At 44.4% G+C, this 13,075-nt stretch overlaps 1 long non-coding RNA gene across 1 annotated transcript; it reads right to left on the minus strand.

The window, feature by feature from the left end:
- Positions 1-4,372: 4,372 nt before the first annotated feature.
- Positions 4,373-12,845, minus strand: LOC148129904 (uncharacterized). The gene is made up of 3 exons (XR_015750476.1): positions 12,747-12,845; positions 8,273-8,463; positions 4,373-6,031 (listed from the first exon to the last, which is right to left on the minus strand). It is a non-coding gene; the product is annotated as an uncharacterized LOC148129904 (long non-coding RNA).
- Positions 12,846-13,075: the final 230 nt, after the last annotated feature.

The raw sequence follows: 13,075 nt of genomic DNA on the forward strand, positions 1-13,075 counted from the left end.
TAGAATAATTTGGACATGTGGTGCAACAACCAGGAAAATATGGTCTACTTCACTTAATCCTCCAAGGAAAGATTGAAGGGAAACCAGGTCCAGGCAGAAGAAGGACCTCAAGGCTTCAAAATCTAAGGGTCTAGTGTGGACAAAACTCAACAGCGCTTTTTCATGCGGCTGTTGATAAAAATAGAATCCGATGACAGATATGGAAGAAGAAGAAGGGGAAGGGGAAGAAGGAGGAGGAGGAGGAGGAGGAGGAGGAGGCAACAACGACCATGGGGATGTTACAACAGTGTGAGAGAATCAGGCACTGTTTTCAGTGCCTTTGTAATAGTTCCTCAGTGAATGATCGTAAATTGAGGATTATCTGCAGACATCTCTTCAAATCATGAGAACCAGCTCTTGTTAAAAAACTGTTAATTGAATTAGGCCTCAGCTGAACCTTCAACGGGTATCTTTTCAGTGCACAACATTGTTTTTATTGTAAAGTGTGGCAGGCATGTGCCTCCGTACACCCACACCTTTGGATCAACAACGATTACAAAATCTTTATAAGTAGCGAGTTCCCTCCCATTGTTGACATAAATGTTTCCAAATACTTTGTACAGCTTGCGTTGTCTGGGTAAACCTTTGCACTGTTTGTTAAACTGGCTGCATTGATGAATCTTCTCTTTGTACTAACTGCTTCTGGAGTTTATGTTTTGCATTTTTTTGGTTCTCTTCCGGTTCTGCAATTCCATGAGCTGCCTTGAGTACAATTAGAGCAGTATTTATTTCTTGAGGGTTTTTTTTCCCTCCCAGGACCCTTCCCCACTTTTCAAAAATTATGCAAGGCCCCCCAAGAGCTTTTGTTGGCATGGGCTATGTTTATTAATATTTACTGTACTAAAAAGCAGAATTGAAGCATTCGCAGGGTATTTATGACTTGTATACAAAGAACATTGAACCCTTTCCATATGAACATCAATAAAATATTTTTCATGAAAGAACCCTTTATTTTTTAGCAAATAAGAATTAATAACGAGAAGAGTGACATTGTTTTACATTTTTGCAAAAATATGTTTTTTTCAAAAATAGGCAATGGTCGTAAGTGTGAAAAGTGGCCATAAGTCACTTTTTTCAGTGCTGTTGTAACTTTGAATGGTCACTAAAGGAATGCTTGTAAGTCAAGGACTAGCTGTGGCCCTTTCTTCCCACAAAACTTCCTTCTGCTTGCCTCATCACATATTAGACTACTTCCCTAAATATGCATAAGGTTCATTAATGATGAAATGTGTTTATTTAAAAACAACTGCATAATCAGATTCTAGCAAGACCAAGCATGAAACATTCATGCGCTGGGAATTTGCAGACACACGGTGATTCTTTTTAAAATGTGCATTTCTCAGTGTGGGGAAACAGAACTGTGGGTGTGCGCATTACTTGGGTTATTAATTCCCATAGGAAGCTGAGCTCAGAAACTGTAAATTGTGAATTTAGGAGTATGGGAAAATCACTCTTAACAAATGCAATCCATAATTTGCAAAACCTTTAATTTGTTGGTAAAATAATAAAAAGGAAACATGCAGTACTTTCGAGACTACCAGCTTTTTATAAAATGGATATTTAATTCAGAAGAAAATCCCAAGGTATTTGATGCAATGGTTTCTGTGGGAGCTTTTTTAACTGAGATGTGAAGGTTTCAAGATAGCTGTTTGATGCAAAGACAGCTTAATGAAATAAAACCAGGAAGTTGCCATGCTTCTAAATCAGGGGTGTTAAACTGGATTTCTTTCTTCAGACATATGGTTATCCAATCTCTTCTTAAAAACCTACAGTGATGAAGCACCCATAACTTTTGGAGGCAAGTTTGATTAATTGTTCTGTCAGGAAATTTCTCCTTAGCTCTAAGTTGATTCTCTCCTTGATTAGTTTCCACCCATGGCTTCTTGTCCTGCCCTCAGGTGCTCTGGAGAATAGCTTGACTTCCTCTTCGTTGTGGCAGCTCCTGAGATATTGGAACGCTTGCTATCATATCACCCCTAGTCCAGGGGTGGGATTCTACCAGTTCACACCTATTCAATAGAACCGGTTGTTAACATTCTAAGCAGTTCGGAGAACCGGTTGTTAGAAGAAATTACTGGCCTAATCCTGTAAGGAAGGCAGGAAGGAAATATTCTGGTGTTGCTTACAGAAACTGCCTCTCTGTTAACCCTTATTATATTCTTGGCAGGACTAGACTTCCTGTCTCTGGAACTTCTCTGGAGTTTTTTTCCCCCTCCTTTGCTGGTACTTTGCTTGTGTGGAGTGACCATTCAAAGTTACAATGACACTGAAAAAAGTGACTTATGACCATTTTTCACATTTATGACTGTTGCAGCATCCCCACAGTCATGAGAGGCCAGGCAAGGAGATGCCTGCCTCAATGTGAGTGATGTTGAGTTGGCCACACCCAGCCAGTCACATGTCCACCAAGCCACGCCTACCAACTAAGCCACACCCACAGAGCCGGTTGTGAAAAAAATTGAATCCCACCCCTACCCTAGTCCTTGTTTTCATCAAGCTAGACATACCCAGTTCCAGCAACCATTCTTTATATGGATTAGCCTCCATTCCCCTAATCATCTTTGTCGCTCTTTTCTGCACGCTTTCTAGAGCTGTGATGGCAAACCTATGCCACGCGTGCTGGAAGTGGCATGCAGAGCCATCTCTCTGAGCACACCAGATGTCGCCCGTTGCTATCCTGGGTTCTGGTGCACTGGTCTTGTGCACGCAAGAGCGCTGGAAACCGAAAGAGCAGCTTCCCGGAGCGCAGGCGTGTGCAGGGGAGCACCGGAAACTGGAAGAGCAGCTCCCTGGAGCACATGCGCACACTGGCCAGCTGGTCTTCGCACGCACATGCGTGTTAGAACCTGGAAGACCAGGTAGACGGCATGCATGCACACTCTGGGAATCTAAGCTTCCGGTTTCTGGTGCTCCTGCATGCGTTCACACTTCCGTTTCAGCCGAAAAGGTTAGCCACCACTGTTCTAGAGTCTCAACATCTTTTTTACATGGTAGCAACACAAACTGGATGCAGTATTCCAAGTGTGGCCTTACCCCAAGGCCTTATAAAATGGTATTAACACTTCTCATGATCTTCATTCTCTCCCTCTGTTTATGCATGGTCTGCGGGGTATTTTCTTTCCGTTCAGCCAGTCCTGTGTTGATTATTTACATGGGTTTCAATCACCATCTGCTCTGTTCAAGGAACTCTGTTTGCACAGAAGGGAATTAAGGGAAGCCTTGTCAACAACAGCAAGTTTTGGGGTGTGAAATGCTTTCAAGCACCACCCCACCGTATCAGGAGGCCTTTATTGCTGATTGCTACTATTTTCCTTCTTCAGGCAGCCCCATTTAAAAAGAAGAGTCTTGCTGAGAAAGGCACAATTTTGTAAAAATAATAATAATCATACTGTACCTGCCAAATGTTCACCTACCCAACTGAGGTCCTTTGTGTTATAATCAGCAAAGATCAGCATTGCCTCTTGATGTGGCTGCCTGCCAAAACAAAAGAGAGAGGAGAGACACGGCTTCTCGGACTTTGGGTTTAAAAAAATCACCTTTTCTCAATCAAGATTTCTTACCTTGAATTTCAGGTATTGATTATATTTTCACAAGTACCTTGTCCAACAATCTCTTGGGGCCAACCTCATCCCCTTGGACCCTGATTCCTTCTTACCTTCTCTTGGAGTTTTTATTGTTTTATTTTATCTTGGAGTTTTTATTGTTTCCTAGTATGATTTGATTGCTTATTAGTAACCTATGACTATCACTAAGTGCTGTATCTTGTGATTCTTGACAAATATAGTTTAATTTTTCTTTAGGTACATTGAGAGAATTTGCACCAAGACAAAATTCCTTGTGTGTCCAATCACACTTGGCCAATAAAGAATTCTATTCTATTCTATTCCCTCTCCCCATATGATGAAGTAATATTCCGGGTCACTGAACATGCTCAGTTCTCACTGGATTATTTGAGGAAAGGTCCTCTCTTCTTTAGTTGAGTTGTCAAGTGTATCTTTAACTTTTTGAACTTCCACAGACCCTGGACTTCACCCAAATCACCAACAGCTATCCCATTTGTGGTTGGATTTACATGACGGATTGGGTCCCAACTAACCAACCACCTCTCAACCTGGTGTGTCCTGCAAATCCAGCCCATGATTACTTTGTGATTTAAGGCGTCATGCAAAGCCAGAAAATCATTGATTAACCAGGAGCATGTGGGTTATGCACATGCAGGCTATTTGCCTTCAGGATTCCCACCAAAATTAAAAATGTGGAAAAGAGGATTAAAGAAGAGCCAGATTTACAGCTCGCTATTGTCAGCCATCTAAGACCAGAAAATAGACACTATGAGGTTTCCAAGCTTGGCATTTTATTTGCTACAGGATGTAGTAACAGAACCTTAGAAGCCTACCAGAATTTTTCTCTGCCCCATCTTATACCAAAGAGAATCAAAGTGGGTTTATTCTGAGTTTCCTTCTCATCCCTCTTACATTTCCAGGACAAAGCTATCGTTTTTCTTCCCTTAATGGCTTGTCCATTCCATTCTCAAGGACATTTTCACATTCTTTGACATTTATCGCTTGGAATGGTCTGAAATTTAGGAACAATTGCTATTCTTAAAAGAGGCCTCCATCTCTCCAGGTACAAAGAGTCGGAAAGATTACCTTGATGGAGTTATGCAGAAACTGTGCCTTTATAGACCATTCTATTCTTTTCTCCTCTGTGGAATAAATACCTCCCAACACTCCAGTATCAAGGGGCTAAAAGAGCCAATTTCTTAATAGTTATCTAATCAACCCAAACTCAGAAGAGATAATAGAAAAACAGAGTTGGAAGGGACCTTAGAGGTCTTCTAGTCTAACCTCCTGCTCAAGCAGGAGACCCTATACCATCTCAAACAAATAGTTGTCCAATGTCTTCTTGAAAACCTCCATTGTTGGAGAATTCACAACTTCTGGAGGCAAATTGTTCCACCGATTAATTGTTCTGTCAGGAAATTTCTCCTTAGTTCTCTCCTTGATTAGCCTCCATCTATTGCTTCTTGTTCTGCCTTCAGGTGCTTTGGAGCAGCAGTCATCAACCAGTGGGCTGGGGACCACTGGTGGTCTGCAAGAAAATTTTGGTGGTCCGCAGAGAAATGTCACCCCCAAAGCAATTAATCCAGGCTGTGCGGGAACACAAGGCTGCGCCGCCCACATGGCCCGTGGGAACACAAGGCTTGCATCTCTTGCATTGCGAACAACACGAGGTAGTGAGGAGAGGGGGAAAAGGCCGGAGGGGGGAACTTGCCCCACACACCCCACGTGCCTGGCCTGGCTACTGGGCTGCTTCTTTCTGCTTCTTTCTTCTTCTGCTTTTGACAGCACGCAAGGAAAGCAGCAAAAGTCCTTTCTCTCCCCCAAACTCCGCTAGAAATGAGTCTTTGGGACCCTGCAAGGCCTCCTGCTCCAAGAGGCTGTGCCGGCAAAGACTCATTTCTGGCGGAGTTTGTGGGAGAGAAAGAAAGACTTCTGCTGCTTCTGCTGCTTTCCTTGCAAGAAGCCAAAAGTCTCTCTCTCTCTCTCTCTCTCTCTCCCCCTGAGAACAGAGCTGGAGATCCCAAATAAAGAATGATCGATTGGTAGAAAAACGGGGTGGGGAATTTTCCTGCAGACTTTTTTCTTGCAGCCATCATCAGTCAAAATGTTGGCAACCCCTGCTTTGGAGAATAGGTTGAGCCCCTCTTCTTTGTAGCAGATTAATCTGCCCAAACCAGGCTTCCCAAATGGTGATTATTTCCATCTTCATCTGAAAGACTACAGCACCATCCCTTTCTTTGAAGGGCAAGTGGTGACAACCAATTGGGTGGCTCTTTTCAAATGGATGGAACCATTTGTCTCTCACTGCACTCCCCAGGGTGACTTTCCACCACCACCTTTGCTCAACACCTCCCCAGGAATACAGGCTGCCAAACTCCGTGCAATCTGACACGTTTACAGAGCGGCAGAGCTGAACTCAACCTTTGGACCTAAAAAAAAAAAAGAAAGGCAAGAATCAGCAAGTTTACGCAGGAGTCCTATTGGACTAGCATTTCTTGCTCCAGGATCTTTAGTTTAGTTTAGTTTAGTTTAGTTTAGTTTAGTTTAGTTTAGTTTAGTTTAGTTTAGTTTAGTTTAGTTTAGTTTAGTTTCATTGCACCTCGTACAATCAAATTAAATACCATCTTCAGTGTACAATTTATGACTATGAAAATAAACACAAACACACATCCCTCACTCTTCACACATTGAATTGAAAACCCCTGATATCACATTAATATTGCATTATGCAGCAGAATTCAAAAGAGCTACTGCCCTGCGATAGAAGCTGTTTTTCAGCCTATTTGTCCTTGTTTTTATTATCTTGTATCGTCTGCCAGATGGTGATAGTTCAAAAAAAGGGTTCCCAGGATGAGATGAATCTTTAAGGATGTTTTGAACTTTCTTAAGGCAGCGGGAGCTCTAAAGCTCTTCCAAAGAGGGGAGAGGGCAACCAGTGATCCTCTGGGCAATGATGTTAACCCTGGAGTGCTGTCCTATCTGCCACTGTGCAATTGGCAAACCATACAGAGGTGCAGTAAGTTAAAATACTCTCTATGGCAGGGGTCTCCAACTTGGCAACTTTAAGCCTGGCAGACTTCAACTCCCAGAATTCTTCAGCTAGCAAATTCTCGAGCTGGGGAATTCTGGGAGTTGAAGTAAAGTTGCCAAGGTTGGAGACCCATGCTCTATGGTGCAGCGGTAGAATCTTCGATGGCAGTACTGAAGGGATTTGGACTTAGGCAAAAAAGCTGACATGCATGGAAGAACTCCAAGGCCTTCTGAATTGCCTCCCTGAAAATGGTCACCTGTGCATCTGCTGGTAGAATATACCTGTGGATTGAAAACTAGCACATTAGGGAGGAGACAAGTTTAGCCTTCACCCTGTCAAGCTAATTTTTTATATGCCTGGATTTTACTGATTTGTTTTTGCACATCGTGTACCGTGTTCTGATCTTCAGGTTTAGCCAAGCCAAAGTACCGGTTTATAGTCCCTGTGAATGCACACACCCAGGGTGGGAACCTGGGAGCCTACGGAAATTGCGGAACTACAACTCCCAAGTGTCCTCATCAGCAGGTCCAAAGAGTGAACAATGCTAGGAGATTGTTGAGAGGAGATCTGGAGGACTACAGATTTCCCAACCTGTATTTACCAAGCTTTTGAACGGCTTTTATTTTTAAGTTGCGCTGACAAGCCATTTCACAACTTCAGTGCAATCTTTGCACATATTCTGCATTTCATATAAAGAGTTACACAGATTTGACAATGATCAGTTAGGTTAAGATTGAATGGGCTAAAACCATGCAGAGGTGGATGGCTCTGCCTATTTCAGGCCAATTCTGATCATTTCTGGTATTTGTGCATTCTCTTCACAGTAATCTGCAAATTATTTTTAGTCTTTAAGATAATGACTTTCCTAAGTGCATTAGTTAACTGTGTCACTTCCCTCCAAATGCTTTATCTGTGCATTTAAATTCTCTTAACCGTCATACTTAAATTGGGCTACTCTCTTTGCAAGCATGCAATTATTTTATTTTAATATGAAATCATTGTATCTTTAACCAAAACATCTCTAAAGGATTTTCTGCAATCAATTAAAAAACGACAGATATTACCCAGGAGCTTACTTTCTGAAATATATATCCCAAAAGGAAAGAGAGATGGTGAAGGAAGAGGAAACATGCTATACAACAAACTGAAAATCCTCCGCTTCTTCTTTTCACATTCCTTTCTGCTGCAGTTCTTACAAATTATTTTCACATCCAGATAAGACAAAAATTGGAGATTTAATTTCTGATCCGACACGAGGCTAAGCTTTCGATGCAGGCACTAAGTTCAAACTCTGTTTCCAAGAACATTTGCCCAAATCATATGGTCATGTAGCACAAGAAAACTCAGGGGTCTCCAACCCTGGCAACTTTAAGACTTGCGAACTTCAATGCTTTGCTGGCTGAGGAATTCTGAGAGTTGAAGTCCAGTCTTAAAGGTGCCAAAGTTGGAGACCCCTGCTCTAGTCTAGACTGTATCCCCAGTAGTTTTCCAGGAGGATAGTTTATACTGTTTACTTCAGACATTTTGGGCCTGAGCCAAAGCTTCAAATTTGGACTCTCTGCAAAATAAAGGACAAGTGTAGCAATATCCAAACAAGGTCAAAAGTACTGTATGCCTTAAATGCTAATAGGCGACCTACCTGTTCATTTTTACAGGCTGCGTTGCTCAATGTTTCTGGCGTGACTTAAAGGCCATTTCCTTGTGGAGCAGAGACTTGGTGAAAGGTGGAAGAGTAATAACGTGGACAGAGAAAACCATCAGACCATCCCTGATTCACAGTTTCCAGGGGTGGACTTCCAAAATTTTAGCAAGGGGTTCTCTGCCCGGTTGCTGAGAGATAGAGAATGAAAAGGGGGAAATGTATCTGTATGTTTTTATATTATTTATATTCAGAGCTGCTAACACACCACAGAAATGCAATCATCTAAAATAAACCAATCAGTAAGACTTGACAATGAATTTGCAAGCCATAATTGTCCCCTGCTTACCTAATGGTCAGCTTGGTTGAACAGATATTTCTAAATGCAGGTGTAAAACACATTTATTCCAAAAACTTATAAAATGGTCTTTTAGCTTTGAAGAAGAAATGCAAATACTCTCACTCAGGAATTACCCTTTAATCCAGTTTGGTGTATTGGTGAAGGTGCTGTCCTGGAAAGCAGGAGATTGTGAGTTCTAGTTGCATCTTAGGCATGAAAGCTGGCTGGGTGCCTTTTGGCCAATCATTAGAAGATTGGGAGTTCCAATCCCGCTGTAGGCATGAAAGCCAGCTGGGTTATGGCACTCCATTCAAATTCAGACCTTTATTGTCAGAGTACAAGATGTGTACAATGAAATTGGCTGAGCCTCCCTTCGTGCCCCCCCCCCCCCCGCCCCCAATGATGCAACTCACAGTGAAAGACAGAAAATCAGATTTAACAGAAAATCAGAGTTGGAAGGGACCTTATAGGTCATCTAGTCTAACCCCCCGCCCAAGCGGGAGACCCTTCACCATTTCTGACAAATGGCAGTCCAATCTCTTCTTGAAGGTTTCAAGTGATGGCACTCCCACAAATCCCTAACCCAGTGAATCCTACTAACAAACTTACAATCGTATTGCACCAGTGTGAACATATTGCACATCGTGCCAGCCCCAAGTCAATCGTACTACGTTGTTATATAAAGTTATTTTTCATTCAGGAGTCTGACAGCCCACGGATAAAAACTGTTCTTCAGCCTGTTTGTGCAGCTGGCTATGTTTCCATATCTCTTTCCTTCCCAATGGTAGGAGGATAAAGAAGTGTTGACCAGGGTGTGAATTTTCCCTGTTGCCCTTCAATATATCTATATCTATGTCTATATCTATATCTATGTCTATATCTACATGGCTCTGGACACCGGAAGTACAAGATGCGTGCACCTGAAGAAACGGCTCTACAAGGCCTTTCTTCAGGACAAGACCAGCGAAGCTCTGCAGTACAAGGCGGCCAAAAAGGCAGCCAAGAAAGCAGTAGCGACAGCCAGAAGCTCCCACTACGACGACATCTACGAGAAGCTGAACACGCGAGAAGGCGAGAATGAGATCTACCGCCTAGCCAAAAGCAGACACAGGAAGACCCTGGACATTGACCAGTTTCATGGGATCAACGACGAAAGGGGAAATTTGATCGTCAACCCCAGAGACGCCGCCGAGAGGTGGCGGCAATACTTCGAGAAGATCTCCACCGAGGAGTTCCCACACCCACGAACCCTGCGAGGTGACCCCGTCGAAGGCCCAGTCTCAGGCATTCACGCCAGCGAGGTCACCGACGCCATCAAGGCCATGAAAAACGGTAAGGCAACAGGACCAGACGACATCCCTGCCGACTTCTGGAAAAAGGCACTACCGGCTCGGCATTGTGGCTGTGCGAGCTGTTCAACAACATCGCTCCACGGGAATAGTGCCACACGACTGGTACCGCAGCACCACTGTTCCGATCTGGAAGGGAAAGGGCAGCCCAGCGGACTGCTCCAACTACAGACCGTCAGGTTACTGTCACACACTATGAAGATCTTCGAACGCGTCCTCGATAAGCGCATTCGGGACATCGTCGACATCAGCGTCAACCAGGCCGGATTCATCAAGAACTGCGGCACCACCGATGCCATCTTCGGTGTGCGGATGCTGATGGAGGCTCACAGAGAGAAGAAAATCCCGCCCACACCGCCTTCTTGGACTTGGAAAAGGCCTTCGACCGAGTCCCGCACGATCTCATCTGGTACGCACTGCGAGATCACGGCGTGCCCGAGCTACTCGTACAATGGGTCCAACTCCTATACAGATGTCACAAAAGCCGTGTAAAGCGGCAGCTGGGATATCAGAGGAGTTCAATATCACCGTCGGCGTACACCAGGGCTCTGCTCTCTCACCACTGCTGTTCATTCTGGTGATGGACACAATTACACACGACCTGCACACGCCCGCCCCATGGACGCTGCTCTACGCCGATGATGTGTTCCTGGCCAACCTGCGCAAGGCTGAACTCGAGCACCTAGTCCAACAGTGGCACGACCGCCTTGAGCAGTTCGGGCTCCGGTTGAACCTAAAGAAGTCCGAATACCTGACCACTGACAACGAAACGACAGGCTCCATCCACGTGAACGGGCAGGAGCTACCGCGCGCCTCCACCTTCAAGTACCTGGGAACTACTCTTGGGGAAGAAGGCCTACTACAAACTGAGGTGGCAGCCAGGATCAACGCAGCGTGGGGCAAATGGAAGTCCGTCACGGGCGTCCTCTGTGACAAGAAGATGCCGATGCGCCTGAAGGCGAAAATCTATAACTCTGTGGTGCGCCCGTGGCCATATACGGCGCAGAGTGCTGGCCGAGCGACCAAAGAAGTCGAAAGCAGACTCCAGGCAATGGAGATGCGAATGTTCGATGGTCGGTAGGCCTCACCCTACTCGATCGCGCCAGAATGAAGAAGTGCGCAGACGGTTCAACGTCGTGCCCATCCCCACGGTCATGAGGCAGTCCCGGCTAAGATGGTTCGCCATGTGAGTCGCGCCAAGGAAGAATCCATCATCAAATCTACGATGAAGGTGATTGTCGGAGGAGCGAGACCGCCGTGGTAGACCTAAGCAACGCTGGATGGACACGATCAAGGCCGATCTAGAGACCGCGAAGGCAGACCCGACATACGTGGCAGACAGAGAGGCGTGGAAGCAGTACTCAAGGACATTAGCGGACCTCGCCAGAGCGAGACAAACGCTGAAGAAAAAGAAGAAGAAGAAGAAGTCTATATCTATATCTATATCTATATCTATATCTATATCTATATCTATATCTATATCTATATCTATATCTATATCTATATCTATATCTATATCTATCTATCTATCTATCTATCTATCTATCTATCTATATCTATATCTATATCTATATCTATATCATCTATATCTATATCTATATCTATATCTATATCTATATCTATATCTATATCTATATCTATATCTATATCTATATCTATATATATATATATATATAAATTATTTGTTTTCTTAAGCCAAGCCGAACACCATACATTATAAATTATATATATATAATTTATTCATAACCATTTTGCCCTTCACGGACATTCCATGGTCTGCAAGAAAGCACTGGTTGGAATGCTGTTAACTGGATGAGCTTTTGACTGGTTCCTTCTGATAGTTATTTAGTACCGTTAGAATCTTAGGTAGCATCCAGAGGTGGATATTCAGCCAGTTCTGACCAGTTCTGGAGAACCGGTAGTGGAAATTTTGAGTAGTTTGGAGAACCGGCAAATACCACCTCTGCCTGGCCCCGCCAACCCCATCTATTCTCTGCCTCCCAAGTCCCAGCTGATCAGCTGTGTCTTCTTTGGTTGCCCTGCACAGGAGAACAGAGCTGGAGAGCAGGTTAGTGGGGTGGGGAGGGAATGGGGATTTTGCAGGGGTCGAATTCAAATTTTTTAACAACCGGTTCTGTGGGCGTGGCTTAGGTGGTGGGTGTGGCATGGTCATGTGATTGGGTGGACATGGCTTGGAGGTCATGTTATTGGCTGGGCGTGGCCAACTCAACATCACTCACATCAAGGCACACATCTCCCCGCCTGGCCTCTCATGACTGTGGGGATGCTGCAACAGTCGTAAGTGTGAAAAATGGTCATAAGTCACTTTTTTCAGTGCCATTGTAACTTGAATGATCACTCCACACAAGCAAAGTACCAGCAAAGAAGGGAAAAAGAAACTCTAGAGGAGTTCCTGAGATAGGAAGTCCAGTCCTGCCAAGAATGTAATAAGAGTTAATGGAGAGGCAGTTTCTGTAAGCAACACCAGAATGTTTCCTTCCTGCCTTCCTTACAGGATTAGGCCAGTAATTTCTTTTAACAACCAGTACTCCGAACTGCTTAGAATGTTAACAACCGGTTCTATTGAATAGGTGTGAACTGTTAGAATCCCACCCCTGGGATTTTGCGGTAACCTTCCCCCCAGGAGTGCGGACCAGCGGTAGTATTCTACTGGTTCGGCCCGGTTCTGCTGAGCTGGTAGCGCTAATGAGCAGCGGAGACCAAATCAATTCTCTCCGATGCTCTGCTGTTGGGCCCATCTGCCCGCCAGAGCTCCCATACTAACCTTAATTCCCTGCTTTTTGAAGCACAGCTGCTTTGCGCACCACCGCAGATTGCTGCGCGGCAGCTGCTGAAGTGACAAGCAGAGTGCAGGATTGTAGGAGGTGAGTCAGAATGCCTCTGCGCCTGCACACAGTGCGTGTTTGGCGTGCGCACGCAAAGTGTGCACGCATGTGCCAAGCACGCCCACCAAGGCACGCCCCCTCGAACCAATGGTAAAAATATTTGTAACGCACCACTGGTGGGGAGGCAATGGAGATTTTATAGTATCCTTCCCCTGTCCCGCCCACCAAGCTAGTTAAAAAAAAATTGAATCCCACCACAGGTACTAGC

The sequence above is a fragment of the Notechis scutatus genome, chromosome 8, assembly GCF_049901735.1.
Source record: "Notechis scutatus isolate UNSWTSFEM ecotype Mainland chromosome 8, rNotScu1.2, whole genome shotgun sequence".
NCBI lineage: Eukaryota > Metazoa > Chordata > Lepidosauria > Squamata > Elapidae > Notechis > Notechis scutatus.